The following is a 26638-nucleotide window of genomic DNA, read 5'->3' on the forward strand; positions in this document are numbered from 1 at the left end:
CACACGTATGGCCAGGAGCTGGCTTGTATTAACATGGCATAATATTTTAACTTATTTCCTCCCAGACTATCTCAGAGTGGACACTGTTACTACAGGTCACATATTAAGTGCCAGGAGCTGGTTTGTATTCATTATGGCATAATACTTAACCCTTTCCTCCCAGACTGACTTCAGAGTGGACACTGTTACTACAGGTCACACGTAACGGCCAGGAGCTGGTTTGTATTCATTATGGCATAATATGGCAAAACATTTTGCAATACAAAAATTTAATGAATATGTGCCCTCATTAGACATGTTTTTCTCCTCCCTTTCCCTCCTTCCTCCCTCCTTCCTTCCCTCCTCTCTCCTTCCTCCCTCCTTCCTTCCCTCCTCCCTCCTTCCTCCCTCCTTCCTTCCCTCCTCCCTACCTAACATGACCCCAAGGAGATGGATGCTACCTGTTTGGTCAACTTCAGGAAACATTGTTTAACACTGCAGAACATTTTTACTTATTTGTGTGTATAAGATGGCGCCGACGAAGAAGGTCAACATATTAAGTGGTGCGATCCGACGTTTTCATTTGCTAATACTCTTACTTTTTAACTGTGCATCGTAGGGAAAGGGCTCGTAAGTCAGCATTTCACAGTAAAGTCTACAGCTGTTGTATGACAAATAACATTTGATTTAATTTGGTAGTTACAAAAATTTGAATACACTCAGAGTTTATTAAAGAAAAATAACTATTAAAAAAAGCAGTGGTTGTGTTTTTCAGTAACTTTAAGGAAGTTTCTCTTCATGTCTTTCCCCACCTGTGACCCAAACAGACATGTTCTATGTGTTAGTAAGTGAGGACGTGTGTGGTAGTAAGTGTGAGGACGTGTATGGTAGTAAGTGAGGACGTGTGTGGTAGTAAGTGAGGATGTGTGGTAGTAAGTGAGGACGTGTGTGGTAGTAAGCGTGAGGACGTGTGTGGTAGTAAGTGTGAGGACGTGTGTGGTAGTAAGTGAGAGGACGTGTGTGGCAGTAAGTGTGAGGACGTGTGTGGTAGTAAGTGAGAGGACGTGTGTGGTAGTAAATGTGAGGACGTGTGTGGTAGTAAGTGTGAGGACGTGTGTGGTAGTAAGTGAGAGGACGTGTGTGGTAGTAAGTGTGAGGACGTGTGTGGTAGTAAGTGAGAGGACGTGTGTGGTAGTAAGTGTGAGGACGTGTGTGGTAGTAAGTGAGAGGACGTGTGTGGTAGTAAGTGAGAGGACGTGTGTGGTAGTAAGTGTGAGGACGTGTGTGGTAGTAAGTGTGAGGACGTGTGTGGTAGTAAGTGTGAGGACGTGTGTGGTAGTAAGTGAGGATGTGTGTGTTAGTAAGTGTGAGGACGTGTGTGGTAGTAAGTGTGAGGACGTGTGTGTCGTTACCATCTCAACCCACTGGTGTGTTATATTTGTCCTCTTCTCTCCTCTCTCCTTCTCCTGCCTTCCTCCCCTCCTCTATCCTTCTTCCCCTCCTCCCTCTTTCCTCTCCTCTTCCTGTCTTCCTCCCCTCCTCCCTCCTTCCTTCCTTCCTTCCCTCCTTCCTCCCCTCTTTCTGCCTTCCTCCCCTCCTCCATCCTTCTTCCCCTCCTCCCTCTTTCCTCTCCTCTTCCTGCCTTCCTCCCCTCCTCCCTACTTCCTCTCCTCCTCCCTCCCTCCTTCCTCCCCTCCTCCCTCCTTCCTCCCCTCCTCCTGCTTCCTCCCATCCTCCTTCCTCCCATCCTCCCTCCCCCCCTCCTGTCATCCTCTGTCCCTCCATCATCTAATGTAGAGCTGTGTGTGGATCCAGGGCAGCCCGGCCAATTCCCACACTCCACCGCTCCTGTGCTGTCAGGTCCAATCAGAGTCCAGATCTGTGTCCCAAAAGATACCCTTTTAACCATGTAGTGCACTACCGTTGACCAGAGCACTATGGACGCTGTAATGCTCTACATAGGGAATAGGTTGCCATTTGGGATGCAGCCCCGGATCTGCATTCATTTTCAGCCACCTGTGCCAGTCGCCTCGTTGCTACCCCAGACCAGCGTACCCCCCTCCCCCCTCTTCGGCCCTAGGTTGGCCACCGTCTCCCGGAGCAACTGTCACATGGTGTGCTGTGCAGGCCATTTGTCACCAATTGTCAGAGTTTAGCGGGGCAATGGTCTGTCGCGGGATGGGGGGATGAGGAGGAGAAGGAGATGGGGATGAGGGGATGGTGGGAGCGGGGGCGTGAGGGGGCTCTCTCTAATAGGATGATAAAACTCCCCCACTGAGAGGAAGCTGGGGCCTCTGATCGCGCTGTGTGTGTGTGTGTGTCTCAATCTGCCAGGACCTCAATCCAGTGTGTGTGTGTCATTGGGGTGCAGTTGGGAAAATGTAAGCCCATAAGACAGGCAGACACACTCCCTTAAAAATGATCTCACACACACATGTTCGACCCACTTATCTGTCCCACCATATCTCCTGCAGTTGCTCTCTTCCCTCTCTATCTCTCTCTTCTCACACACACACACACACACACACACACACACACACACACACACACACACACACACACACACACACACACACACACACACACACACACACACACACACACACACACACACACACACACACACTGCTTAATATCAACAATCATACTCACACAGTTACCATTACCTGACTTGATTTTTACCATGCCATTGTTCTGTTATGGACTTGGACCTGCCAGCCCTATATTGCCCGGGGCAAGGTATTTGTTAGCATAGTGTGTTAGTTAGGCTGATGACCTGTTTATTTTGTTTCAATAACCAATGACCTTTTAAGAATGTCTGGGCCTGGATATCATTACAAGGAAGGACGCAGTCCTGTGGGTATGTGTCCGTGTGTGAGTGTGAAAGTTCATCTTACAAACTTTTCAACAGGAAAAGGGCCTGCACCCTCGACCCACCATCCCAGCGCCCTTCGCCTCACCCCAGTCCTGACCTCAGGGGAGATGGACGGTGGAGCCGGGAGGTGTATCCTCGGAGTTCCCCAGTAGGAGACAGATATCAGAGTTCCCCAGTAGGAGACAGATATCAGAGTTCCCCAGTAGGAGACAGATATCAGAGTTCCCCAGTAGGAGACAGATATCAGAGTTCCCCAGTAGGAGACAGATATCAGAGTTCCCCAGTAGGAGACAGATATCAGAGTTCCCCAGTAGGAGACAGATATCAGAGTTTAGGAGACAGATATCAGAGTTCCTCAGTAGGAGACAGATATCAGAGTTCCCTAGTAGGAGACAGATATCAGAGTTCCCCAGTAGGAGACAGATATCAGAGTTCCCCAGTAGGAGACAGATATCAGAGTTCCCAGTAGGAGACAGTAGGAGACAGATATCAGAGTTCCTCAGTAGGAGACAGATATCAGAGTTCCCCAGTAGGAGACAGATATCAGAGTTCCCCAGTAGGAGACAGATATCAGAGTTCCCCAGTAGGAGACAGATATCAGAGTTCCCCAGTAGGAGACAGATATCAGAGTTCCCCAGTAGGAGACAGATATCAGAGTTCCCCAGTAGGAGACAGATATCAGAGTTCCCCAGTAGGAGACAGATATCAGAGTTCCCCAGTAGGAGACAGATATCAGAGTTCCCCAGTAGGAGACAGATATCAGAGTTCCTCAGTAGGAGACAGATATCAGAGTTCCCCAGTAGGAGACAGATATCAGAGTTCCCCAGTAGGAGACAGATATCAGAGTTCCCAGTAGGAGACATATCAGAGTTCAGAGTTCCCCAGTAGGAGACAGATATCAGAGTTCCCCAGTAGGAGACAGATATCAGAGTTCCCTAGTAGGAGACAGATATCAGAGTTCCCCAGTAGGAGACAGATATCAGAGTTCCCCAGTAGGAGACAGATATCAGAGTTCCCCAGTAGGAGACAGATATCAGAGTTCCCAGTAGGAGACAGATATCAGAGTTCCCCAGTAGGAGACAGATATCAGAGTTCCCCAGTAGGAGACAGATATCAGAGTTCCCCAGTAGGAGACAGATATCAGAGTTCCCCAGTAGGAGACAGATATCAGAGTTCCCCAGTAGGAGACAGATATCAGAGTTCCCCAGTAGGAGACAGATATCAGAGTTCCCTAGTAGGAGACAGATATCAGAGTTCCCTAGTAGGAGACAGATATCAGAGTTCCCCAGTAGGAGACAGATATCAGAGTTCCCCAGTAGGAGACAGATATCAGAGTTCCCCAGTAGGAGACAGATATCAGAGTTCCCCAGTAGGAGACAGATATCAGAGTTCCCCAGTAGGAGACAGATATCAGAGTTCCCCAGTAGGAGACAGATATCAGAGTTCCCCAGTAGGAGACAGATATCAGAGTTCCCTAGTAGGAGACAGATATCAGAGTTCCCTAGTAGGACAGATATCAGATATCAGAGTTCCCCAGTAGGAGACAGATATCAGAGTTCCCAGTAGGAGACAGATATCAGAGTTCCCCAGTAGGAGACAGATATCAGAGTTCCCCAGTAGGAGACAGATATCAGAGTTCCCCAGTAGGAGACAGATATCAGAGTTCCTCAGTAGGAGACAGATATCAGAGTTCCCCAGTAGGAGACAGATATCAGAGTTCCCCAGTAGGAGACAGATATCAGAGTTCCCCAGTAGGAGACAGATATCAGAGTTCCCCAGTAGGAGACAGATATCAGAGTTCCCCAGTAGGAGGAGACAGATATCAGAGTTCCCCAGTAGGAGACAGATATCAGAGTTCCCCAGTAGGAGACAGATATCAGAGTTCCCCAGTAGGAGACAGATATCAGAGTTCCCCAGTAGGAGACAGATATCAGAGTTCCCCAGTAGGAGACAGATATCAGAGTTCCCTAGTAGGAGACAGATATCAGAGTTCCCCAGTAGGAGACAGATATCAGAGTTCCCCAGTAGGAGACAGATTCCCCAGTAGGAGACAGATATCAGAGTTCCCCAGTAGGAGACAGATATCAGAGTTCCCCAGTAGGAGACAGATATCAGAGTTCCCCAGTAGGAGACATATATCAGAGTTCCCCAGTAGGAGACAGATATCAGAGTTCCCCAGTAGGAGACAGTGTTAGTCTAATGGATCTGTTTCCTTTCTAGGGGAAGTGGTTATTTAAGTTGATAATAGGAAGAGAAGTTCTCCAAACATCAAGGAAAGTTTTATACTCTTCGGGGAGAATTTATGTTTTTAATAGAGGAGATGCTAGAGGAGAGGAGGGGAGGGGAAGAAAAGGGAAGGGAGGAGATGAGTGGAGAGAAGAAGAGAAGAGGACAAGATAGGAGAAGAGAAGAGAAGAGGAGAGAAGAGAAGAAAAAACAGAGAAGAAAAGAAGAGAGAGAAACAGAAGAGAGTACAAGAAGAGAAGAAGAAAAGAAGAGGAGATAAGAATAGAAGAGGAGACGAGAAGAAGAGAAGAAGAAAAGAAGAGAAGGGTAGAGAAGAAGAGGAGAAGAAGAGAAGAAGAAGAGGAGAGGAGAAGAAGAAGAGAAGAGAAGAGGAGAAGAAGAAATTAAGAGAAGGGTAGAGAAGAAGATGAGAAGACGAGAAGAAGAAGAGAAGAGGAGATGAGACGAAGAAAAGAAGAGAAGAGAAGATGAAAATAATAGAAGAGAAGAGGAGAAAAGAAGAGAGGAACAAAAGAAGAGAAGAGAAGGATAGAGAAGGAGAGAAGAAGAGAAGAAGAAAAGAAGAAGGGGTAGAGGAGAAGTGGAGAAGAGGAGACGAGAAGAAGAGAAGAAGAAAGTAAGAGAAGAATAGAGAAGAAGAAGAAGAGGAGAAGAGGAGAGCGGAGAGGAGAGGAGAAGATAAGAGAAAAAGAGAAGAAGAGAAGAAGAGAAGATGTGAAGAAAAGAGGAGAAGAGAAGAGAAGAGGAGAAGAGGAGAAGAGAGGGGAGGAGGAGAAGAGGAGACAAGAAGAAGAGAAGAAGAAAATAAGAGAAGAATAGAGAAGAGGAGGAGGAGAAGAGAAGAGAAGAAGAGGAGAAGAAGAGAGGAGAAGAGGAGAAGAGAAAAAGAGAAGAGGAGAAAAGAAGAGGAGGAGAAGAGAAGAGGAGAAGAAGAGGAGAAGAGAAGATAAGAGGAGAAGAGGAGAGACGAGAAGAAGAGAAGAAGAGTAGAAGAAGGGTAGAGGAGAGGAGAAGAAGAAGAGAAGAGAATAGAAAAAGAAGAAAATAAGTGAACAGAAGAGAAGAGTAGAGAAGAGAAGAAGAAGAGAAGAGGAGAGGAGAAGAGGAGATGAGAAGAAGAGAAGAAGAAAATAAGAGAAGACGAGTAGAGAAGAAGAGGAGAAGAAAAGAGAAAAGAAGAAGAGAAGAGAAGAAGAGAAGAGAAGAGAAGAAGAGAAGATGAGATGAGAAGAGGAGAAGATGAGAAGAGAGGAGGAGAAGAGAAGAGGAGAAGGGGAGACAAAAAGAAGAGAAGAAGAAAATAAGAGAAGGGTAGAGAAGGGGAGGAGAAGAAGAGAAGAGAAGAGGAGAAGAGAAGAGGAAAAGATGAGAGGGGAAGAGGAGAAGAGAAAAAGAGAAGAGCAGAAGAGGAGAAGAGAAGAAGAGAAGAAGAGAAGAGGAGAGGAGAAGAGAAGGGGAGAAGAGGAGAAGGGGAGACGAAAAGAGGAGAAGAAGAACATAAGAGAAGAGTAGAGAAGGGGAGGAGAAGAAGAGAAGAGGAGAAGAGAAGAGGAGAAGTGGAGAGGGGAAGAAGAGAAGAGGAGAGGAGAAGAAGAAGAGAAGAAGAGGAGAGGAGAAGAGAAGAAGAAGAAGAGAAGAGGAGAAGAGGAGAGGAGAGGAGAAAAGAAGAGAGGAACAAAAGAAGAGAAGAGAAGAGTAGAGTAGAGAAGAAGAGAAGAAGAGAAGAGAAGAGGAGAAGAGGAGAAGGGGAGACGAAAAGAAGAGAAGAAGAAAATAAGAGAAGGGTAGAGAAGGGGAGGAGAAGAAGAGAAGAGAAGCGGAGAAGAGAAGCGGAGAGGGGAAGAGGAGAAGAGAAAAAGAGAAGAGAAGAAGAGAAGACGAGTAGAGGAGAAGAGAAGAGGAGAAGAAGAGAAGAAGAGAAGATACGAGGAGAAGAGGAGAAGGGGAGACGAAAAGAAGAGAAGAAGAAAATAAGAGAAGAGTAGAGAAGGGGAGGAGAAGAGAAGAAGAGAAGAAGAGAAGATAAGAGGAGAAAAGGAGAAGAGGAAGAGAAGGGGAGAAGACAAGAGAAGAGGAGAAGGGGAGACAGTGAGTGGGGTGGGAGGAAGATTTAATGATACTTTCTGCTTAATTAAAGGCACTATGTGATATCCCAGGAGTCTTCACTTCGGGTCTTCAAACAACAAGATAAACCCTCCTGTTGTAGGAGTGGGATGTCAGAGAGAGAGATAAAGAATTACCTGAATCTGATATCACATCAATTCATCGTATTCTCATCCGAACCGTGCATTCAACTATCCATTGCGGATCTGCGCAGATCCATTTGCTGTCTTCGTAGTGCACCTGTCTTGGTAGTGCTATGGACTGTATTTGCCTCGTCATGACCTTGCCTGCAAAACAACCAGTCATATTTCACAGTATAGAAAGCCGTTTCAGACAATAGACATGATATACTTTAGGATAATGATGTCTCCAGGCGTTTTCACCACTTCTAACTGTTCACCAGCCGAGAAAGGTTGACCGGTGTTGACAGTGACCACTAAAAACCTGCACCTTGTTATAACTAGCAGACACATTTTTCAGTCCGAGGTGGTCAAAGACGCCCAGATTCCTGAAGGTGCCACTTTTAGGCCCCTACAATAATTTAGTGTTCTGAGGCCGACCCAGGAGAAATGTCTTTAGAAAGACGACTCTAAACAAACTCTTCATGGGCTGTCAGGCAAATGTGTTGACTTGGCCGTGAGTTCTGGGGCCTCCAATTCCAACGATTAGAAAAATATGATGCGTGCAATACATAGGAGCGTGTGTGTGGTGGAGAGTTGTGTGTGTGTGGTGGGGAGTTGCGTGTGTGTGGTGGGGAGTTGTGTGTGTGTGGTGGAGTGTTGTGTGTGTGTGGTGGAGAGTTTGTGTGTGGTGGAGAGTTGTGTGTGTGTGGTGGAGAGTTGTGTGTGTGTGGTGGAGAGTTGTGTGTGTGTGGTGGGGAGTTGTGTGTGTGTGGTGGAGAGTTGTGTGTGTGTGTGGTGGGGAGTTGTGTGTGTGTGGTGGGGAGTTGTGTGTGTGTGGTGGGGAGTTGTGTGTGTGTGGTGGGGAGTTGTGTGTGTGTGGTGGAGAGTTGTGTGTGTGTGGTGGGGAGTTGTGTGTGTGTGGTGGGGAGTTGTGTGTGTGTATATGTTCATGTTTATATCTACTCCGTATAGATGGGTGTTTTGGCAGACTGCTGTAGTGCTTGGTGCCTCTCTGCTCTCCTCTAATTGAGCTGCAGGGGGATGTGTGTGTGTGTGTGTGTGGGGGGGGGGGGTGTCCTGAGTCCTTCCCTAGCCCCCTCTCCTACTCTCCTTCCTGGCCACGGAATGAAGGAACAGCCCCTGGGTCACGTTTTGGGGATCAGCTGGAGCAAACACCATCTCCCTGTCCGGACCATCCCAGGATCTCCAGGTGCCGTATGGAAGAGATCAGCACGGAGCGGAGCGGCTTGATGTCTGCCACGGTGTGGCCAGGAGGATCACCCCCGCGACGCCCCCAAGCAGCTCCTCCTAAAGACACATCCAGGTCTGTCAACAGCGCCTGCAACCTGGCAAGCAGCATGTGTCCTGGGTCCTGAGGTGTGGTGCGAGCCTGTTAGGAGACAAGGGGGACAGAGGTGTGGTGCGAGCCTGTTAGGAGACAAGGGGGACAGAGGTGTGGTGCGAGCCTGTTAGGAGACAAGGGGGACAGAGGTGTGGTGTGATCCTGTTAGGAGACAAGGGGGCAGAGGTGTGGTGCTTTCAGTTACCTCACTCTGTCTGCTATGCATTTTATAAGCTACCAACATCTTAATAAACCGTACTATGTGTGTGTGTGTCCTCTTGGCTGGCTTAGAGACCAACGTGAGAGGAGATGACTGGAACCTGGTCCAATCATCCACCATTGTAGGGAGGAAATATCAATTCAAATAGTTGTTGTTTTGTTGTTAAATTGATATTGCATGTCTGGCGTAATGGATCCACTGGAATAGTTACAGAAAGGCTTAATCAGCCGCTCACACCTATTGGAAAGAGTTCAAATACTACTTGAACCCAGGTCTGCTACTCACGTCTAATAAATAGGGAGTGTCTGGGATAAACGAGCGGCCAGCTGAGTAAATGCTGGGCTGGTCGCTTGCTAGCTCGGCACTCGTCACAGATGACTGATTAGGGATGAACTCATTATCCTCTGGTCCTGGCTGACCAACGCAATTAGGCCTTGCACCACAATGAAGACCCAATGAAGACCCAATGTCTCATTCAGTGGTCATATGGACAAAGAGTGGAGACAGATCTCTACCTGGGCCTAGCTCTAGTGGTGGTGTTGATGGCGTGAAGGGTGAATAGTGGTGGTGTTGACGGCGTGAAGGGTGAATAGTGGTGGTGTTGATGGAGTGAAGGGTGAATGGTGGTGGTGTTGATGGAGGGAAGGGTGAATGGTGGTGGTGTTGATGGAGTGAAGGGTGAATGGTGGTGGTGTTGATGGTTGTGGTGTTGATGGAGTGAAGGTTGAATGGTGGTGGTGTTGATGGAGGGAAGGGTGAATGGTGGTGGTGTTGATGGAGGGAAGGGTGAATGGTGGTGGTGGTGTTGATGGAGTGAAGAGTGAATGGTGGTGGTGTTGATGGAGGGAAGGGTGAATGGTGGTAGTGTTGATGGAGTGAAGGGTGAATGGTGGTGGTGTTGATGGAGTGAAGGGTGAATGGTGGTGGTGTTGATGGAGTGAAGGGTGAATGGTGGTGGTGTTGATGGAGTGAAGAGTGAATGGTGGTGGTGTTGATGGAGTGAAGGGTGAATGGTGGTGGTGTTGATGGAGTGAAGGGTGAATGGTGGTGGTGTTGATGGAGTGAAGGGTGAATGGTGGTGGTGTTGATGGAGTGAAGAGTGAATGGTGGTGGTGTTGATGGAGTTAAGGGTGAATGGTGGTGGTGTTGATGGAGTGAAGAGTGAATGGTGGTGGTGTTGATGGAGTGAAGGGTGAATGGTGGTGGTGTTGATGGAGTGAAGGGTGAATGGTGGTGGTGTTGATGGAGTGAAGGGTGAATGGTGGTGGTGTTGATGGAGGGAAGGGTGAATGGTGGTGGTGTTGATGGAGGGAAGGGTGAATGGTGGTGGTGTTGATGGAGTGAAGGGTGAATGGTGGTGGTGTTGATGGAGTGAAGGGTGAATGGTGGTGGTGTTGATGGAGTGAAGGGTGAATGGTGGTGGTGTTGATTGAGGGAAGGGTGAATGGTGGTGGTGTTGATGGAGTGAAGGGTGAATGGTGGTGGTGTTGATGGAGGGAAGGGTGAATGGTGGTGGTGTTGATGGAGGGAAGGGTGAATGGTGGTGGTGTTGATGGAGTGAAGGGTGAATGGTGGTGGTGTTGATGGAGTGAAGGGTGAATAGTGGTGGTGTTGATGGAGTGAAGGGTGAATGGTGGTGGTGTTGATGGAGTGAAGGGTGAATGGTGGTGGTATTGATGGTTGTGGTGTTGATGGAGTTAAGGGTGAATGGTGGTGGTGTTGATGGAGGGAAGGGTGAATGGTGGTGGTGTTGATGGAGGGAAGGGTGAATGGTGGTGGTGTTGATGGAGGGAAGAGTGAATGTCTCCTGATAGTAATATGGTGGACAGACTCTTCTTCTCTTCTTCTCCAGGTCTCCTGATAGTAATATGGTGGACAGACCCTTCTTCTCTTCTTCTCCAGGTCTCCTGTTAGTAATATGTTGGACAGACTCTTCTTCTCCAGGTCTCCTGATAGTAATATGGTGGACAGACCCTTCTTCTCCAGGTCTCCTGTTAGTAATATGGTGGACAGACCCTTCTTCTCCAGGTCTCCTGATAGTAATATGGTGGACAGACCCTTCTTCTCCAGGTCTCCTGATAGTAATATGGTGGACAGACTCTTCTTCTCCAGGTCTCCTGTTAGTAATATGGTGGACAGACTCTTCTTCTCCAGGTCTCCTGTTAGTAATATGGTGGACAGACTCTTCTTCTCTTCTTCTCCAGGTCTCCTGATAGTAATATGGTGGACAGACTCTTCTTCTCCAGGTCTCCTGTTAGTAATATGGTGGACAGACTCTTCTTCTCCAGGTCTCCTGTTAGTAATATGGTGGACAGACTCTTCTTCTCCAGGTCTCCTGTTAGTAATATGGTGGACAGACTCTTCTTCTCTTCTTCACTTCTTCTCCAGGTCTCCTGTTAGTAATATGGTGGACAGACTCTTCTTCTCTTCTTCACTTCTTCTCCAGGTCTCCTGTTAGTAATATCGTGGACAGACTCTTCTTCTCCAGGTCTCCTGTTATTAATATGGTGGACAGACTCTTCTTCTCCAGGTCTCCTGATAGTAATATGGTGGACAGACTCTTCTTCTCTTCTTCTCCAGGTCTCCTGATAGTAATATGGTGGACAGACTCTTCTTCTCCAGGTCTCCTGATAGTAATATGGTGGACAGACTCTTCTTCTCTTCTTCTCCAGGTCTCCTGATAGTAATATGGTGGACAGACTCTTCTTCTCCAGGTCTCCTGTTAGTAATATGGTGGACAGACTCTTCTTCTCCAGGTCTCCTGATAGTAATATGGTGGACAGACTCTTCTTCTCTTCTTCTCCAGGTCTCCTGTTAGTATTATGGTGGACAGACTCTTCTTCTCCAGGTCTCCTGTTAGTAATATGGTGGACAGACTCTTCTTCTCCAGGTCTCCTGTTAGTAATATGGTGGACAGACCCTTCTTCTCCAGGTCTCCTGTTAGTAATATGGTGGACAGACTCTTCTTCTCCAGGTCTCCTGATAGTAATATGGTGGACAGACTCTTCTTCTCTTCTTCTCCAGGTCTCCTGATAGTAATATGGTGGACAGACTCTTCTTCTCCAGGTCTCCTGTTAGTAATATGGTGGACAGACTCTTCTTCTCCAGGTCTCCTGTTAGTAATATGGTGGACAGACTCTTCTTCTCTTCTTCTCCAGGTCTCCTGATAGTAATATGGTGGACAGACTCTTCTTCTCCAGGTCTCCTGTTAGTAATATGGTGGACAGACTCTTCTTCTCCAGGTCTCCTGTTAGTAATATGGTGGACAGACACTTCTTCTCCAAAGCGTCTTCCATCCTCCAGGGCTGGGCTCTGAACAATGTTGCCCATCTGGAGTAAACCTTCTCGGTGCCCGGGTGCTGTGATGGATGGGGATGGCTCAACAGGACATCCAGCTGACCCAAGCTCTCCAGAGGGGGACCCAATCAATCACCCTCTCCTGTCCCGTTGATGGGCAGTCCTCACAGCATGGGCCGTGGAGGATCATGGGTCAAGAACTCTGTCATGACTGGACGGCTCTAACACTTCTATGGGTTTTAAACTAATCACATCGTGTTGCTTTATGTGGATGAGTGTGTGAGTTTGTTGTTTTTTCTGTGTGCTTGTTGTGTGCTTGTTGCTGTATAATGTTACCCATGCAAATAGATAGATTTATTTTACCTTTATTTAACTAGGCAAGTCAGTTTCAAACTATTTCTTATTTTCAATGACAGCCTAGGAACAGTGGGTTGACTGCCTTGTTCAGGGGCAGAATGGCAGATTTTCACCTTGGGGATTCAATCTTGCAACCTTTCAGTTACAGGTCCAACGCTTTAACCACTAGGCTACCTGTCTCTAACTACTAGGCTACCTGTCTCTAACTACTAGGCTACCTGTCTCTAACCACTAGGCTACCTGCCTCTAACCGCTAGGCTACCTGTCTCTAACCGCTAGGCTACCTGTCTCTAACCACTAGGCTACCTGCCTCTAACCACTAGGCTACCTGTCTCTAACCACTAGTCTACCTGTCTCTAACCACTAGGCTACCTGTCTCTAACCACTAGTCTACCTGTCTCTGACCGCTAGGCTACCTGTCTCTAACCGCTAGTCTACCTGTCTCTGACCGCTAGGCTACCTGTCTCTAACCACTAGGCTACCTGTCTCTAACCACTAGTCTACCTGTCTCTGACCGCTAGGCTACCTGTCTCTAACCACTAGGCTACCTGTCTCTAACCACTAGGCTACCTGCCTCTAACCACTAGGCTACCTGCCTCTAACCACTAGGCTACCTGTCTCTAACCACTAGACTACCTGTCTCTAACCACTAGGCTACCTGTCTCTAACCATTAGGCTACCTTTCTCTAACCACTAGGCTACCTGTCTCTAACCACTAGTCTACCTGTCTCTAACCACTAGGCTTCCTGCCTCTAACCACTAGGCTACCTGTCTCTAACCACTAGGCTACCTGTCTCTAACCACTAGGCTACCTGTCTCTAACCATTAGGCTACCTGTCTCTAACCACTAGGCTACCTGCCTCTAACCACTAGGCTACCTGCCTCTAACCGCTAGGCTAACTGTCTCTAACCGCTAGGCTACCTGTCTCTAACCGCTAGGCTACCTGTCTCTAACCACTAGGCTACCTGCCTCTAACCACTAGGCTACCTGTCTCTAACCACTAGTCTACCTGCCTCTAACCACTAGGCTTCCTGCCTCTAACCACTAGGCTACCTGTCTCTAACCACTAGGCTACCTGTCTCTAACCACTAGGCTACCTGTCTCTAACCATTAGGCTACCTGTCTCTAACCACTAGGCTACCTGCCTCTAACCACTAGGCTACCTGCCTCTAACCACTAGGCTACCTGTCTCTAACCGCTAGGCTACCTGTCTCTAACCGCTAGGCTACCTGTCTCTAACCACTAGGCTACCTGCCTCTAACCACTAGGCTACCTGTCTCTAACCACTAGTCTACCTGTCTCTAACCACTAGGCTACCTGCCTCTAACCACTAGGCTACCTGCCTCTAACCACTTGGCTACCTGTCTCTGACCGCTAGGCTACCTGCCTCTAACCACTAGGCTACCTGTCTCTAACCACTAGGCTACCTGTCTCTAACCATTAGGCTACCTGTTTCTAACCACTAGGCTACCTGTCTCTGACCGCTAGGCTACCTGTCTCTAACTACTAGGCTACCTGTCTGTAACTACTAGGCTACCTGTCTCTAACCACTAGGCTACCTGCCTCTAACCACTAGGCTACCTGTCTCTAAGGCTACCTGTCTCTAACCACTAGGCTACCTGTCTCTAACCACTAGGCTACCTGCCTCTAACCACTAGGCTACCTGCCTCTAACCACTAGGCTACCTATCTCTAACCGCTAGGCTACCTGTCTCTAACCGCTAGGCTACCTGTCTCTAACCACTAGGCTACCTGCCTCTAACCACTAGGCTACCTGTCTCTAACCACTAGTCTACCTGTCTCTAACCACTAGGCTACCTGTCTCTAACCACTAGTCTACCTGTCTCTGACCGCTAGGCTACCTGTCTCTAACCACTAGTCTACCTGTCTCTGACCGCTAGGCTACCTGTCTCTAACCACTAGGCTACTTGTCTCTAACCACTAGTCTACCTGTCTCTGACCGCTAGGCTACCTGTCTCTAACCACTAGGCTACCTGTCTCTAACCACTAGGCTACCTGTCTCTAACCACTAGGCAACCTGCCTCTAACAACTAGGCTACTTGCATCTAACCACTAGGCTACCTGCCTCTAACCACTAGTCTACCTGTCTCTGACCGCTAGGCTACCTGCCTCTAACCACTAGGCTACCTGCCTCTAACCACTAGGCTACCTGTCTCTAACCACTAGGCTACCTGTCTCTAACCACTAGGCTACCTGCCTCTAACCACTAGGCTACCTGCCGCCCCATGAACACCGTTGAATGATTCCGCTGTTTTATGCACTGAGATGTTGCACAAATGTTAAAAAGTCTACTTTAATTTCATCCCTCCTTTTTCAGCGTCCTGGTGATGAAACCTCAGGGTGACTTTATTTAGGTTGTTCCTGTAAAGGCGGACCATCTGGGTCAAAGATGGGTGATTGTAAGCCGGGCAGTTCGCCCAAGTTAAGGTCATACAGGAGAATCCCACACCTCCCAGCCTACTACATGACTTTACTTTGGGCTAGTTCAGGGTGCAGTGCTCAAGGACAAAACAGAGTAAGGTTGTGCTTTGGATCTTACACCAACAGCCCTAGAGTTGCATTGCCTGCTGTTTGGGGTTTTAGGCTGCGTTTCTGTACAGCACTTTGTGACATCGGCTGATGTAAAAAGGGCTTTATAATTACATTTGATTGATTGATTGCAGGTACATATTCAAATTGGTGTCGTCTCTGGAATTTGTGTCATGTCTACTGTGATAATACCGATACAAAAAAACTGTAACAGCGAGTACTGTACAATACGGCAAACTTAGCAAATGAGGCAATTGTGGAAAGTACATGTGGGCCGCCATCTTTTTGCACCTTCGTCATTGATCTTTTGACCAATCAGATATTTTGCCCAGATTTGGGCCGCCTGTGTGAACACAGTTAGAAGCCTGAGATACTGCAGACTTCCTCACCCCTCCCTGGGTCTCTAGGACTGGGATTGATGGAGGCTCATAGTGGGGATAAGAGCTGGCCAGGCTGCTGGCACCACCTCCAGGGGCCTGGCAGTGGACTGGGCTTGGCAACACAGAGGACATCTATAGAATGATTGAAGTTGATGAATTGTGTTGAATTTAGTTCTGATAGAACGATGTTGGCTAAGTGTCCATAACAACTCTGTTTCCATGTTCACCACGTGTTGAAGGCAACTCTGTTTCCATGTTCACCACGTGTTGAAGGCAACTCTCTTTCCATGTTCACCACGTGTTGAAGGCAACTCTGTTTCCATGTTCACCACGTGTTGAAGGCAACTCTGTTTCCATGTTCACCACGTGTTGAAGGCAACTCTGTTTCCATGTTCACCACGTGTTGAAGGCAACTCTGTTTCCATGTTCACCACTTGTTGAAGGCAACTGTTTCCATGTTCACCACTTGTTGAAGGCAACTCTGTTTCCATGTTCACCACGTGTTGAAGGCAACTCTGTTTCCATGTTCACCACTTGTTGAAGGCAACTCTGTTTCCATGTTCACCACGTATTGAAGGCAACTCTGTTTCCATGTTCACCACTTGTTGAAGACAACTCTCTTTCCATGTTCACCACGTGTTGAAGGCAACTCTGTTTCCATGTTCACCACGTGTTGAAGGCAACTCTGTTTCCATGTTCACCACGTGTTGAAGGCAACTCTGTTTCCATGTTCACCACGTGTTGAAGGCAACTCTGTTTCCATGTTCACCACTTGTTGAAGGCAACTGTTTCCATGTTCACCACTTATTGAAGGCAACTCTGTTTCCATGTTCACCACGTGTTGAAGGCAACTCTGTTTCCATGTTCACCACTTGTTGAAGGCAACTCTGTTTCCATGTTCACCACGTGTTGAAGGCAACTCTGTTTCCATGTTCACCACTTGTTGAAGGCAACTCTGTTTCCATGTTCACCACGTGTTGAAGGCAACTCTGTTTCCATGTTCACCACGTGTTGAAGGCAACTCTGTTTCCATGTTCACCACGTGTTGAAGGCAACTCTGTTTCCATGTTCACCACGTGTTGAAGGCAACTCTGTTTCCATGTTCACCACGTGTTGAAGGCAACTCTGTTTCCATGTTCACCACGTGTTGAAAGCAACTCTGTTTCCATGTTCACCACTTGTTGAAGGCAACTCTGTTTCCATGTTCACCACGTTTTGAAGGCAACTCTGTTTCCATGTTCACCACGTGTTGAAGGCAACTCTGTTTCCATGTTCACCACGTGTTGAAGGCAACTCTGTTTCCATGTTCACCACGTGTTGAAGGCAACTCTGTTTCCATGTTCACCACTTGTTGAAGGCAACTCTGTGTCCATGTTAACCACGTGTTGAAGGCAACTCTGTTTCCATGTTCACCACTTGTTGAAGGCAACTCTGTTTCCATGTTCACCACGTGTTGAAGGTAACTCTGTTTCCATGTTCACCACTTGTTGAAGGCAACTCTGTTTCCATGTTCACCACGTGTTGAAGGCAACTCTGTTTCCATGTTCACCACTTGTTGAAGGCAACTCTGTTTCCATGTTCACCACGTGTTGAAGGCAACTCTGTTTCCATGTTCACCACTTGTTGAAGGCAACTCTGTTTACATGTTCACCACTTGTTGAAGGCAACTCTGTTTACATGTTCACCACGTGTTGAAGGCAACTCTGTTTCCATGTTCACCACTTGTTGAAGGCAACTCTGTTTCCATGTTCACCACGTGTTGAAGGCAACTCTGTTTCCATGTTCACCACTTGTTGAAGGCAACTCTGTTTCCATGTTCACCACTTGTTGAAGGCAACTCTGTTTCCATGTTCACCACTTGTTGAAGGCTACTCTGTTTCCATGTTCACCACTTGTTGAAGGCCGGGACTCAATCCATCATTTTTTTAAACATTTTCGTTTTAGTTGTTTAGCAGGAGCTCTTATCTAAAGTGACTTACAGTTTGTGCATTCATCTTAAGATAGCTAGGTGGGACAACCACATATCACAGTCAGTACTGTAAGTACATTCTTCCTCAATAAAGTGTCTATTAGCAAAGTCAGTGCTAGTATGAAAAAGTCAAGTGTGAGTATTAGTTAATGAAAGGCAAGTGTATTAGTTATTTTTAATTAACTTCGATCTGTTTATTATTATTAGAAAAATTGGGGGGGGGGGTGCTGTGGGATTAATCTAGATACTAAAGTAATATTAATTAAGTAATAATCCAATCGCGGGTTGAAGTCAATGCAGCTTTTAAAGGCAATATTCCTGTGTTAGCAGAGATTGCATTCACTGTAAACACTGTATATGTTTGCTCAAATGATGGTCACACTCTATTTGGATAGTCCCATATAGATGATCGACATGGTTATAGTATCAACAAACTATCTGTTGATAAGCAACTGCTTGCTAAGGTTACGGTAAGGGTTAGGATTAGAATATAGGTTACGGTAAGGGTTAGGTTTAGAATATAGGTTACGGTAAGGGTTAGGTTTAGAATATAGGTTACGGTAAGGGTTAGGTTTAGGTTTAGAATATAGGTTACGGTAAGGGTTAGGATTAGAATATAGGTTACGGTAAGGGTTAGGTTTAGAATATAGGTTACGGTAAGGGTTAGGTTTAGAATATAGGTTACGGTAAGGGTTAGGTTTAGAATATAGGTTACGGAAAGGGTTAGGTTTAGAATATAGGTTACGGTAGGGTTAGGTTTAGAATATAGGTTACGGTAAGGGTTAGGTTTAGGTTTAGAATATAGGTTACGGTAAGGGTTAGGTTTAGAATAAAGGTTAGGGTTAGGTTTAGAATAAATGTTATGGTAAGGGTTAGGTTTAGAATAAAGGTTAGGGTTAGGTTTAGAATAGATGTTAGGGTTAGGTTTAGAATAAAGGTTAGGGATAGGTTTAGAATAAATGTTATGGTAAGGGTTAGGTTTAGAATAAAGGTTAGGGTTAGGTTTAGAATAGATGTTAGGGTTAGGTTTAGAATAAAGGTTAGGGTTAGGTTTAGAATAAAGGTTAGGGTTAGGGTTAGGTTTAGAATAAAGGTTAGGGTAAGGGTTAGGTTTAGAATATAGGTTACGGTAAGGGTTAGGTTTAGAATATAGGTTAGGGTTAGGTATAGAATAAAGGTTAGGGTTAGGTTTAGAATAAAGGTTATGGTTAGGGTTAGGTTTAGAATAAAGGTTAGGGTTAGGTTTAGAATAAAGGTTAGGGTTAGGGTTAGGTTTAGAATAAAGGTTAGGGTTAGGTTTAGAATAAAGATTATGGTTAGGTTTAGGTTTAGAATAAAGGTTAGGGTTAGGTTTAGAATAAAGGTTAGGGTTAGGTTTAGAATAAAGGTTATGGTTAGGGTTAGGTTTAGAATAAAGGTTAGGGTTAGGTTTAGAATAAAGGTTAGGGTTAGGGTTAGGTTTAGAATAAAGGTTTAACGAGGGAAAGGGAGAGAGAGGGGAACAAGGGAAACAAGGGAGAGAGAGGGGAACGAGGGAAAGGGAGAGAGAGGGAACAAAGGAAAAGGGAAACGAGGGAAAGGGAAGGGAGAGGAGAGGGGAACGAGGGAAGGGAGGGAGGGGAGGGAAAGAGGGGAACGAGGGAAAGGAAAGGGAGGGAAAGGGAGAGAGGGGAACGAGGGAAAGGGGGAGGGGAAGGGAGGAGAGGGGAACGAGGGAAAGGGAGAGAGGGAACGAGGGAAAGGGAAAGGGGGGAAAGGGAGAGAGGGGAACAAGGGAAAGGGAGGGAGTGAGAGGGGAACGAGTGAAAGGGAGGGGAAGAGGAAAGGGAGAGAGGGGAACGAGTGAAAGGGAAGAGGGGAACGAGGGAAAGGGAGAGAGGGAACGAGGGAAAGGGATAGAGGGAGGGATCGAGGGGAACGAGGGAAAGAGAGGGGAACGAGGGAAAGGGAGGGAAAGGGAAAGGGAGAGAGAGGGGGGAACGAGGGAAAGGGAGAACGAGGGAAAGGGAGGGAACGAGGGAAAGGGAAAGGGGAAGAGGGAGGGGAACGAGGGAAGGGGAGAGAGGGGAACGAGGGAAAGGGAGAGAGAGGGGAACGAGGGAAAGGGTGAAAGGGAGTGAGAGGGGAACGAGTGAAAGGGAGTGAGAGGGGAACGAGGGAAAGGGAGGGAGAGAGATGAAAGGGAGAGGGAAAGGGGGGGGGGGTCGAGGGAAAGGGAGAGAGGGGAACGAGGGAAAAAGGGAGAGGGAGGGGAACGAGGAAAGGGAGAGAGGGGATCGAGGGAAAGGGGGAGAGGGGAACGAGGGAAAGGGGGAGAGAGGGGAACGAGGGAAAGGGAGTGAGAGGGGGGAACGAGGGAAAGGGGGAGAATGAGAGGGGGGAATGAGGGAAAGGGAGGAGAGGGAGGGGAACGAGGGAAAGGGAGAATAAAGGAGAGGGGGGAACGAGGGAAAGGGAGAGGGAGGGGATCGAGGGAAAGGGGAGAATAAAGGAGGGTTAGGGAATAAAGGAAGGGAGGGAAAGGGAGAGGAGAGGGGAATAAATCGAGGGAAAGGGAGAGAGAGGGGAACAAGGGAAACAAGGGAGAGAGAGGGAAAGGGAAAGGGAGAGAGGGGAACAAAGGAAAGGGAGAGAGGGAACGAGGGAGGAGAGAGGGGAACGAGGGAAAGGGAGAGAGGGGAACGAGGGAAAGGAGAGAGAGGGGATCAAGGGAAAGGGAAAGGGAGAGGGAGTGGGGAAAGGGATAGAGAGGGGAGGAAAGGGAGAGGGGACGAGGGAAAGGGAAGAGGGGGAGGGAGAGAGGGGAACGAGGGGCAAAGGGAGAGACAGGGGAACGAGGGAAAGGGAGAGACAGGGAGGGAGGGGCGATGGAAAGGGAGAGAGAGGGGAACGAGGGGGGAAAGGGAGAGAGGGGAACGAGGGAAAGGGAAAGGGGACGAGGGAAAGGGAGAGAGGGGAACGAGGGAGGGGGAAAGGGAGGAGAGGGGGAGGGAAAGGGAGAGAGGGGAACGAGGGAAAGGGGAGGGGAGGGGGAACGAGGGAAAGGGATAGAGAGGGGATCGAGGGAAAGGGAGAGAGAGGGGAACGAGGGAAAGGGAGAGAGGAAAGGGGGAAAGGGAAAGGGAGAGAGGGGAACGAGGGAAAGGGAGGGAGAGGGAAAGGGAGGGAGAGAGGGGATCGAGGGAAAGGGGAGAGAGGGGAACGAGGGAAAGGGGAGAGGGGAGGGAGAGGGGGGAAGGGAAAGGGAGAGAGAGGGGAACGAGGGAAGGGTTAGGGTTAGGTTTAGAATAAAGGTTAGTGTTAGGGTTAGGTTTAGAATAAAGGTTATGGTTAGGGTTAGGTTTAGAATAAAGGTTAGTGTTAGGTTTAGAAGAAAGGTTAGGGTTAGGTTTAGAATAAAGGTTATGGTTAGGGTTAGGTTTAGAATAAAAGTTAGGGTTAGGTTTAGAATAAAGGTTAGGGTTAGGTTTAGAATAAAGGTTAGGGTTAGGTTTAGAATAAAGGTTAGGTTTAGGTTCAGAATAAAGGTTATGGTTAGGGTTAGGTTTAGAATAAAGGTTAGTGTTAGATTTAGAATAAAGGTTAGGGTTAGGTTTAGAATAAAGGTTATGGTTAGGGTTAGGTTTAGAATAAAGGTTAGGGTTAGGTTTAGAATAAAGGTTAGGGTTAGGTTTAGAATAAAGGTTAGGGTTAGGTTTAGAATAAAGGTTAGTGTTAGGGTTAGGTTTAGAATAAAGGTTTGGATTAGGTTTAGAATAAAGGTTAGGGTTAGGTTTAGAATAAAGGTTACGGTAAGGGTTAGGTTTAGAATAAAGGTTATGGTAAGGGTTAGGTTTAGAATAAAGGTTAGGGTTAGGTTTAGAATTAAGGTTAGGGTTAGGGTTAGGTTTAGAATTAAGGTTACTGTTAGGGTTAGGTTTAGAATAAAGGTTATGGTTAGGTTTAGAATAAAGGTTAGGGTTAGGTTAAGTTTAGGGTAGGTCTGAGATTATGTCTGAGATTTGTCTGAAACTTCGGTCCCCCCTGCTATTGTCTTAGTTGAACCAGGTCTCTTTTGAAAAATATATGTTATCTCAATGAGTCTGCCTGGATAAATAAAGGTTAAATAAACACTAAATATTCCTGTCAGTCAGCCAGCCAGACCACCCCGGCACTTGTCACTCACAATGACAAATGAGGGCGCCTGATGAAACAGAGAGGGTAACATCATCACTTCCCTAATGAGGAGAGGTCATAGCAGGAGGGGGAAAGAGACAGGGAGGACAGAAGGAGAGAGTGAGGACAGAGGGAGAGTGGGGGAAATAGGGAAGACAGAGAAAGGGAGAGAGAGGGGAACGAGGGAAAGGGAGAGAAAGAGGGGAACGAGGGAAAGGGAGAGAGATGGGAACAAGGGAAAGGGAGAGAGAGGGGAAAGGGAGGGAGAGAGGGAAGAGGGAGGGGAAAGGGGAGGGAGAGGGGAACGAGGGAAAGGGAGAGAGGGGAACAAGGGAAAGGGAAGAGGGGAGAGAGAGGGGAACGAGGGAAAGGAAAGGGAGAGGGAGAGAGGGGAACGAGGGAAAGGAAAGGGGAACGAGGGAAAGGGGAGAGAGGGGGAACGAGGGAAAGGGGAGAGAGGGGAACGAGGGAAGGGGGGAGAGAGGGGAGGGAGAGAGGGGAACGAGGGAAAGGGAGAGAGAGGGGAACAAGGGAAAGGGAGAGAGAAGGGAGGGGAACAAGGGAAAGGGAGGGAAGAGAGAGGGGAACAAGGGAAAGGGGGAGAGGGGAACGAGGGAAAGGGGAGAGAGGGGAACGAGGGAAAGGGAGAGAGGGGAACAAGGGAAAGGGAGAGAGAGGGGAACGAGGGAAAGGGAGAGAGAGGGGAACGAGGGAAAGGGAGAGAGAGATGGGAACGAGGGAAAGGGAAAGAGAGAGAGGGGAACGAGGGAAAGGGAGGAGAGGGGAAGAGGGAAAGGGGAGAGGGAACGAGGGAAAGGGGAGAGGGGGAAAGGGAACGAGGGGGGGAGGGGAAGGGGGGGAGGGAAAGGGAGAGGGGAACGAGGGAAAGGGAGAGAGAGGGGGAACGAGGGAAAGGGAGAGAGGGGGAACGAGGGAAAGGGAGTGAGAGGGGAACGAGGGAAAGGGAGAAGGGAAAGGGAGGGAGAGGGGAACGAGGGGAAGGGAAAGGGAGTGAGAGGGAACGAGGGAAAGGGAGAGAGGGGAACGAGGGAAAGGGAGAGAGGGGAACAAGGGGATCGAGGGGGAGAGAGGGGAACGAGGGGGAAAGGGGAGTGAGAGGGGAACGAGGGAAAGGGAGTGAGATGGGAATGAGGGAAAGGGGAGAGAGGGGAACGAGGGAAAGGGAGTGTTTAGAAGAGTTAGGGGGAACGAGGGTTAGGGAAAGGGAGTGAGAGGGGATCGAGGGAAAGGGAGAGAGGGGAACGAGGGAAAGGGAGAGAGAGGGGAATCGAGGAAGGGGGGAAATTAGGGGAGGGAGAGAGTTTAGGGGAACGAGGGAAAAAGGGAATTAAGGAGAGAGAGGGAACGAGGGAAAAGGAGAGAGAGGGGAACGAGGGAAAGGGAGAGAGGGGAACGAGGGAAAGGGAGGAGAGGGGATCGAGGGAAAGGGAGAAGGGAGAGGGAAGGGAGGGAAAGGGAAAGGAGAGAGGGGATCGAGGGAGGGAAAGGGAAAGGGAGAGAGAGGGGATCGAGGGAAAGGGGGAAAGGGGAGGGAAAGGGGAGAGAGGGGAACGACGGAAAGGGAGGGAGAGAGAACGAGGGGGAACGAGGGAAAGGGAGAGACAGGGGAACGAGGGAAGAGAGAGGGGGGAGAGAGGGGAACGAGGAAAGGGGGAGGGAGGGAGAGGGAGAGGGAAAGGGGGAGAGGGGGAAGGGAACGAGGGAAAGGGAGAGAGAGGGGAACGAGGGAAAGGGAGAGAGAGGGGAGCGAGGGAAAGGGAAAGAGAGGGGATCGAGGGAAAGGGGAGAGAGGGGAACGAGGGAAAGGGAGAGAGAGGGGAACGAGGGAAAGGGATAGAGAGGGGATCGAGGGAAGGGAGAGAGGGGGGGAAAGAGAGGGCGGGGAGAGAGAGGGGAACGAGGGAAAGGGAGAGAGGGACGAGGGAAAGGGGAGAAGAGGGGAACGAGGGAAAGGGAGAGAGGGGAACGAGGGAAAGGGAGAGGGGAACGAGGGGAAAGGGAGAGAGAGGGGGGAAAGGGGGAGAGAGAGGGGAACGAGGGAAAGGGAGAGAGAGGGGATCGAGGGAAAGGGAGAGAGGGGAACGAGGGAAAGGGAGAGAGAGGGAAAGGGGGGAAAGGGAGAGAGAGGGGAAGGGAGGGAAAGGGAGAGAGAGGGGATCGAGGGAAAGGGGAGAGAGGGGAACGAGGGAAAGGGAGAGAGTGGAAAGAGAGGGAGGGAAAGGGAGGGAGAGAGAGGGGGAACGAGGGAGGGAAAGGGAGAGAGTTGGGAAAGGGAGGGAGAGAGAGGGGATCGAGGGAAAGGGAGAGAGAGGGGAACGAGGGAAAGGGGAGAGGGGTTGGGAGGGGAGGGAGAGAGGGACGAGGGAAAGGGAAAGGGATAGAGAGGGGGGATCGAGGGGAAAGGGGAGAGAGGGGATCGAGGGAAAGGGGGAGAGAGAGGGGAACGAGGGAAAGGGGGATAGAGAGGGGATCGAGGGAAAGGGAGAGAGAGGGGAACGAGGGAAAGGGATGGGAAAGAGAGGGGAACGAGGGAAAGGGATAGAGAGGGGGGATCGAGGGAAAGGGAGAGAGAGGGGAACGAGGGAAAGGGAGAGAGAGGGGAACGAGGGAAAGGGAGAGAGAGGGGAAAGGGGAGAGAGAGGGGGGAAAGGGAGAGAGAGGGGATCGAGGGAAAGGGAGAGAGAGGGGAACGAGGGAAAGGGAGAGAGAGGGGAGAATGAATGAGGGAGAGAGAGGGGAACGAGGGGAAAGGGAGAGAGAGGGAGTATTATTCCTGTGATGTTCATGTTACCAGTTGTCCATTTTGGTTGGAACCCAGGGTCTCCTGCTCCTTCCAGGACTGTGTTAACATGCTGAAGCTAAAGCCTATGCATTAGTGTCAGGTCTCAAACAAGGTTACTCATCACGTGAGCGTGGTTCAACCTACCACTACACACAGCTTCTGGAGTTCTACAATGACTCAGACATGTACATGGGTAGTGTTGTCCTTGATAACTACACAGTAACACCTAACTGGTTCTGCACTTTGTTACATCTGATATTTAGTTGGAAAAGGAGGACCTGGGGAAGATACATTTTAGCTGAAGGACAGTTTACTGTCATTTGGGTTCAAGTCAAAGTGGAATGTCAAGGCCATGTCGAAAAGGAAAAAAATTTCTAAAGTTGTTTTAGTGAACATTTCAGTCACTTAATGTCTGGTTGCAGGAGAATTTTGTCCACATTTCTTCCTCATAGACCTAGTCTAAAATAGCCTGGTCCCAGATCTGTTTGGACTGTCTTGCCAACACCTATGGCTTTTGTAACACCAGACCGATCTGGGTCCAGTCTAAAGCACCACAGTCCTGGCTGAGGGACTTCCCCCTGTGGGCCTGTGTCTGTCTCTCTCTCTCTCTGGCCCAGGCTCTGCCTTGCCTTGGTGCTGGAGTCAGTGGGGAGATTACGTGGCCTGTGTCTGTCTGTCTCTCTCTCTGGCCCAGGCTCTGCCTTGCCTTGGTGCTGGAGTCAGTGGGGAGATCACGTGGCCTGTCTGTCTGCCTTTTGGAGATCTCAGCCTCTCAGAGATTGGGTCTTTGTGGGGCCGGGAGCGGAGGGAGTGGAGGGAGCTGGAGCTGGTTCTGAGCGTGCCCACCGAGAGAGGGGAAATGCGTTTGACATACTCTCGGCGTACACAGTCGGGGAGGCTGGAACAGCAGGATACGATTAATGACCACAGAATAAGATTGTTACAATATGGCTTCCCTCGCTTCGCCCCCGCTTTCTTCCTTCACCGTGGGCCTGTCATATTTCACTGGTCTGGGAGAGTGTGTGTTTAGGGGGAGGGGCTTTAATCCCTCTCTTATTGTTGTCCCCCATCTTTTCTCCTCCTCTTCCATGCTCCCTCTCTTCGTGTAGGACATTGATATGCAACAGGGCCTTCCTGGATCTGGTGCAGAAAACCTTTCTAATGAGGAAGTGTGTCCAATGCTAATCCAGCATTACAGGGACAGTTCCCACAAATTAAGTGTATATATAAACAACTCACTTTAAGGCAAACACAAGTTATAAAAAGCTATTTACATATCTTCTCCATGCTCTCTGACTGTAAGCAAGATATTCTGTGATGTTTAGCCTGTGTTTGAAGTCTGCTCTCCTCTGTCTGTGTCCATATCAAAACACAGAGAGACAGGCGACCAGACTAATACATCTGGAGAAATAGACAGAGGGAAAAATAGACTAGAAGATGCCAGGTGTCTAACAGAGATCATGTAAGATGAGAGGAGAAATACAAATCTCTCACTTAAAGGCAGATTCCCACAATAAATGAGAGAGCACAGTGTCCAAAGAGGGAGCTAGACCTGTCAGACACTGCAACTAGGGTTGTAGATCTCTCTCTCACTCTCTCTCTCCCTCTCTCTGTCTATCTCTCTCTCTCTCTCTCTCTCTCTCTCTCTCTCTCTCTTTGACAACAGTCAACCAGAGCTGTGACAGCTGTTTGTTTGAATTAATCCCACTACCACAGCCACCAGTGGTGTTGTCGTCCTCTGCTTACAACACTGATAACACTCTCAGTCCAACCCTGACCCTCATAACACATTGTAAAACATTTGTTGTATAATAAATAAACATAGGTTTTAACTCAAGGGCACATGGTGAGAGATGGATGGAAAATCTGGAGGCCAAATGTGGCTGAGTCACTGAGATTGTTAGGGGTGAAACTTAGAGCGGTCCTCAGAGCTTTGAGGTCAGTTTCTCAGACCAAAGGGTTAGGGCACGGATGGAGGAATCTAGGAAGGAGGGAATAGACGGTGGAGAGGAAAACAGGCTGGGGAAGGAGAAAAAGCGTAACACGGTGTCGAACAGGCACCCTGGATCTTTGCACATGACTGACCTGCATAGCTGGACCGCGCTGTGATGTTTGTTGACATGTCCAGGACAGAATTCCAAAGTTTTCACAGCAATCATCAGTCAGGAAGAGGCTTGATTTTTCCCAGGGTCAGGAAAGCTTCTCCCGGCCTCCCTATTGGCTGCTGCCAGACAGGCCT

At 48.6% G+C, this 26638-nt stretch overlaps 2 pseudogenes; one reads left to right on the top strand and one right to left on the bottom strand.

Annotated features, from left to right (window-relative positions):
* LOC135553776 (trichohyalin-like) overlaps positions 1 to 26638 on the bottom strand; it is a 139982-nt pseudogene that overhangs the window by 91036 nt on the left and 22308 nt on the right.
* On the top strand, positions 5261 to 7873 carry LOC135554840 (trichohyalin-like; annotated as a pseudogene).

The sequence above is a fragment of the Oncorhynchus masou genome, chromosome 14 (genome assembly GCF_036934945.1).
Source record: "Oncorhynchus masou masou isolate Uvic2021 chromosome 14, UVic_Omas_1.1, whole genome shotgun sequence".
In the NCBI taxonomy this organism is placed as follows: Eukaryota; Metazoa; Chordata; class Actinopteri; order Salmoniformes; family Salmonidae; genus Oncorhynchus; species Oncorhynchus masou.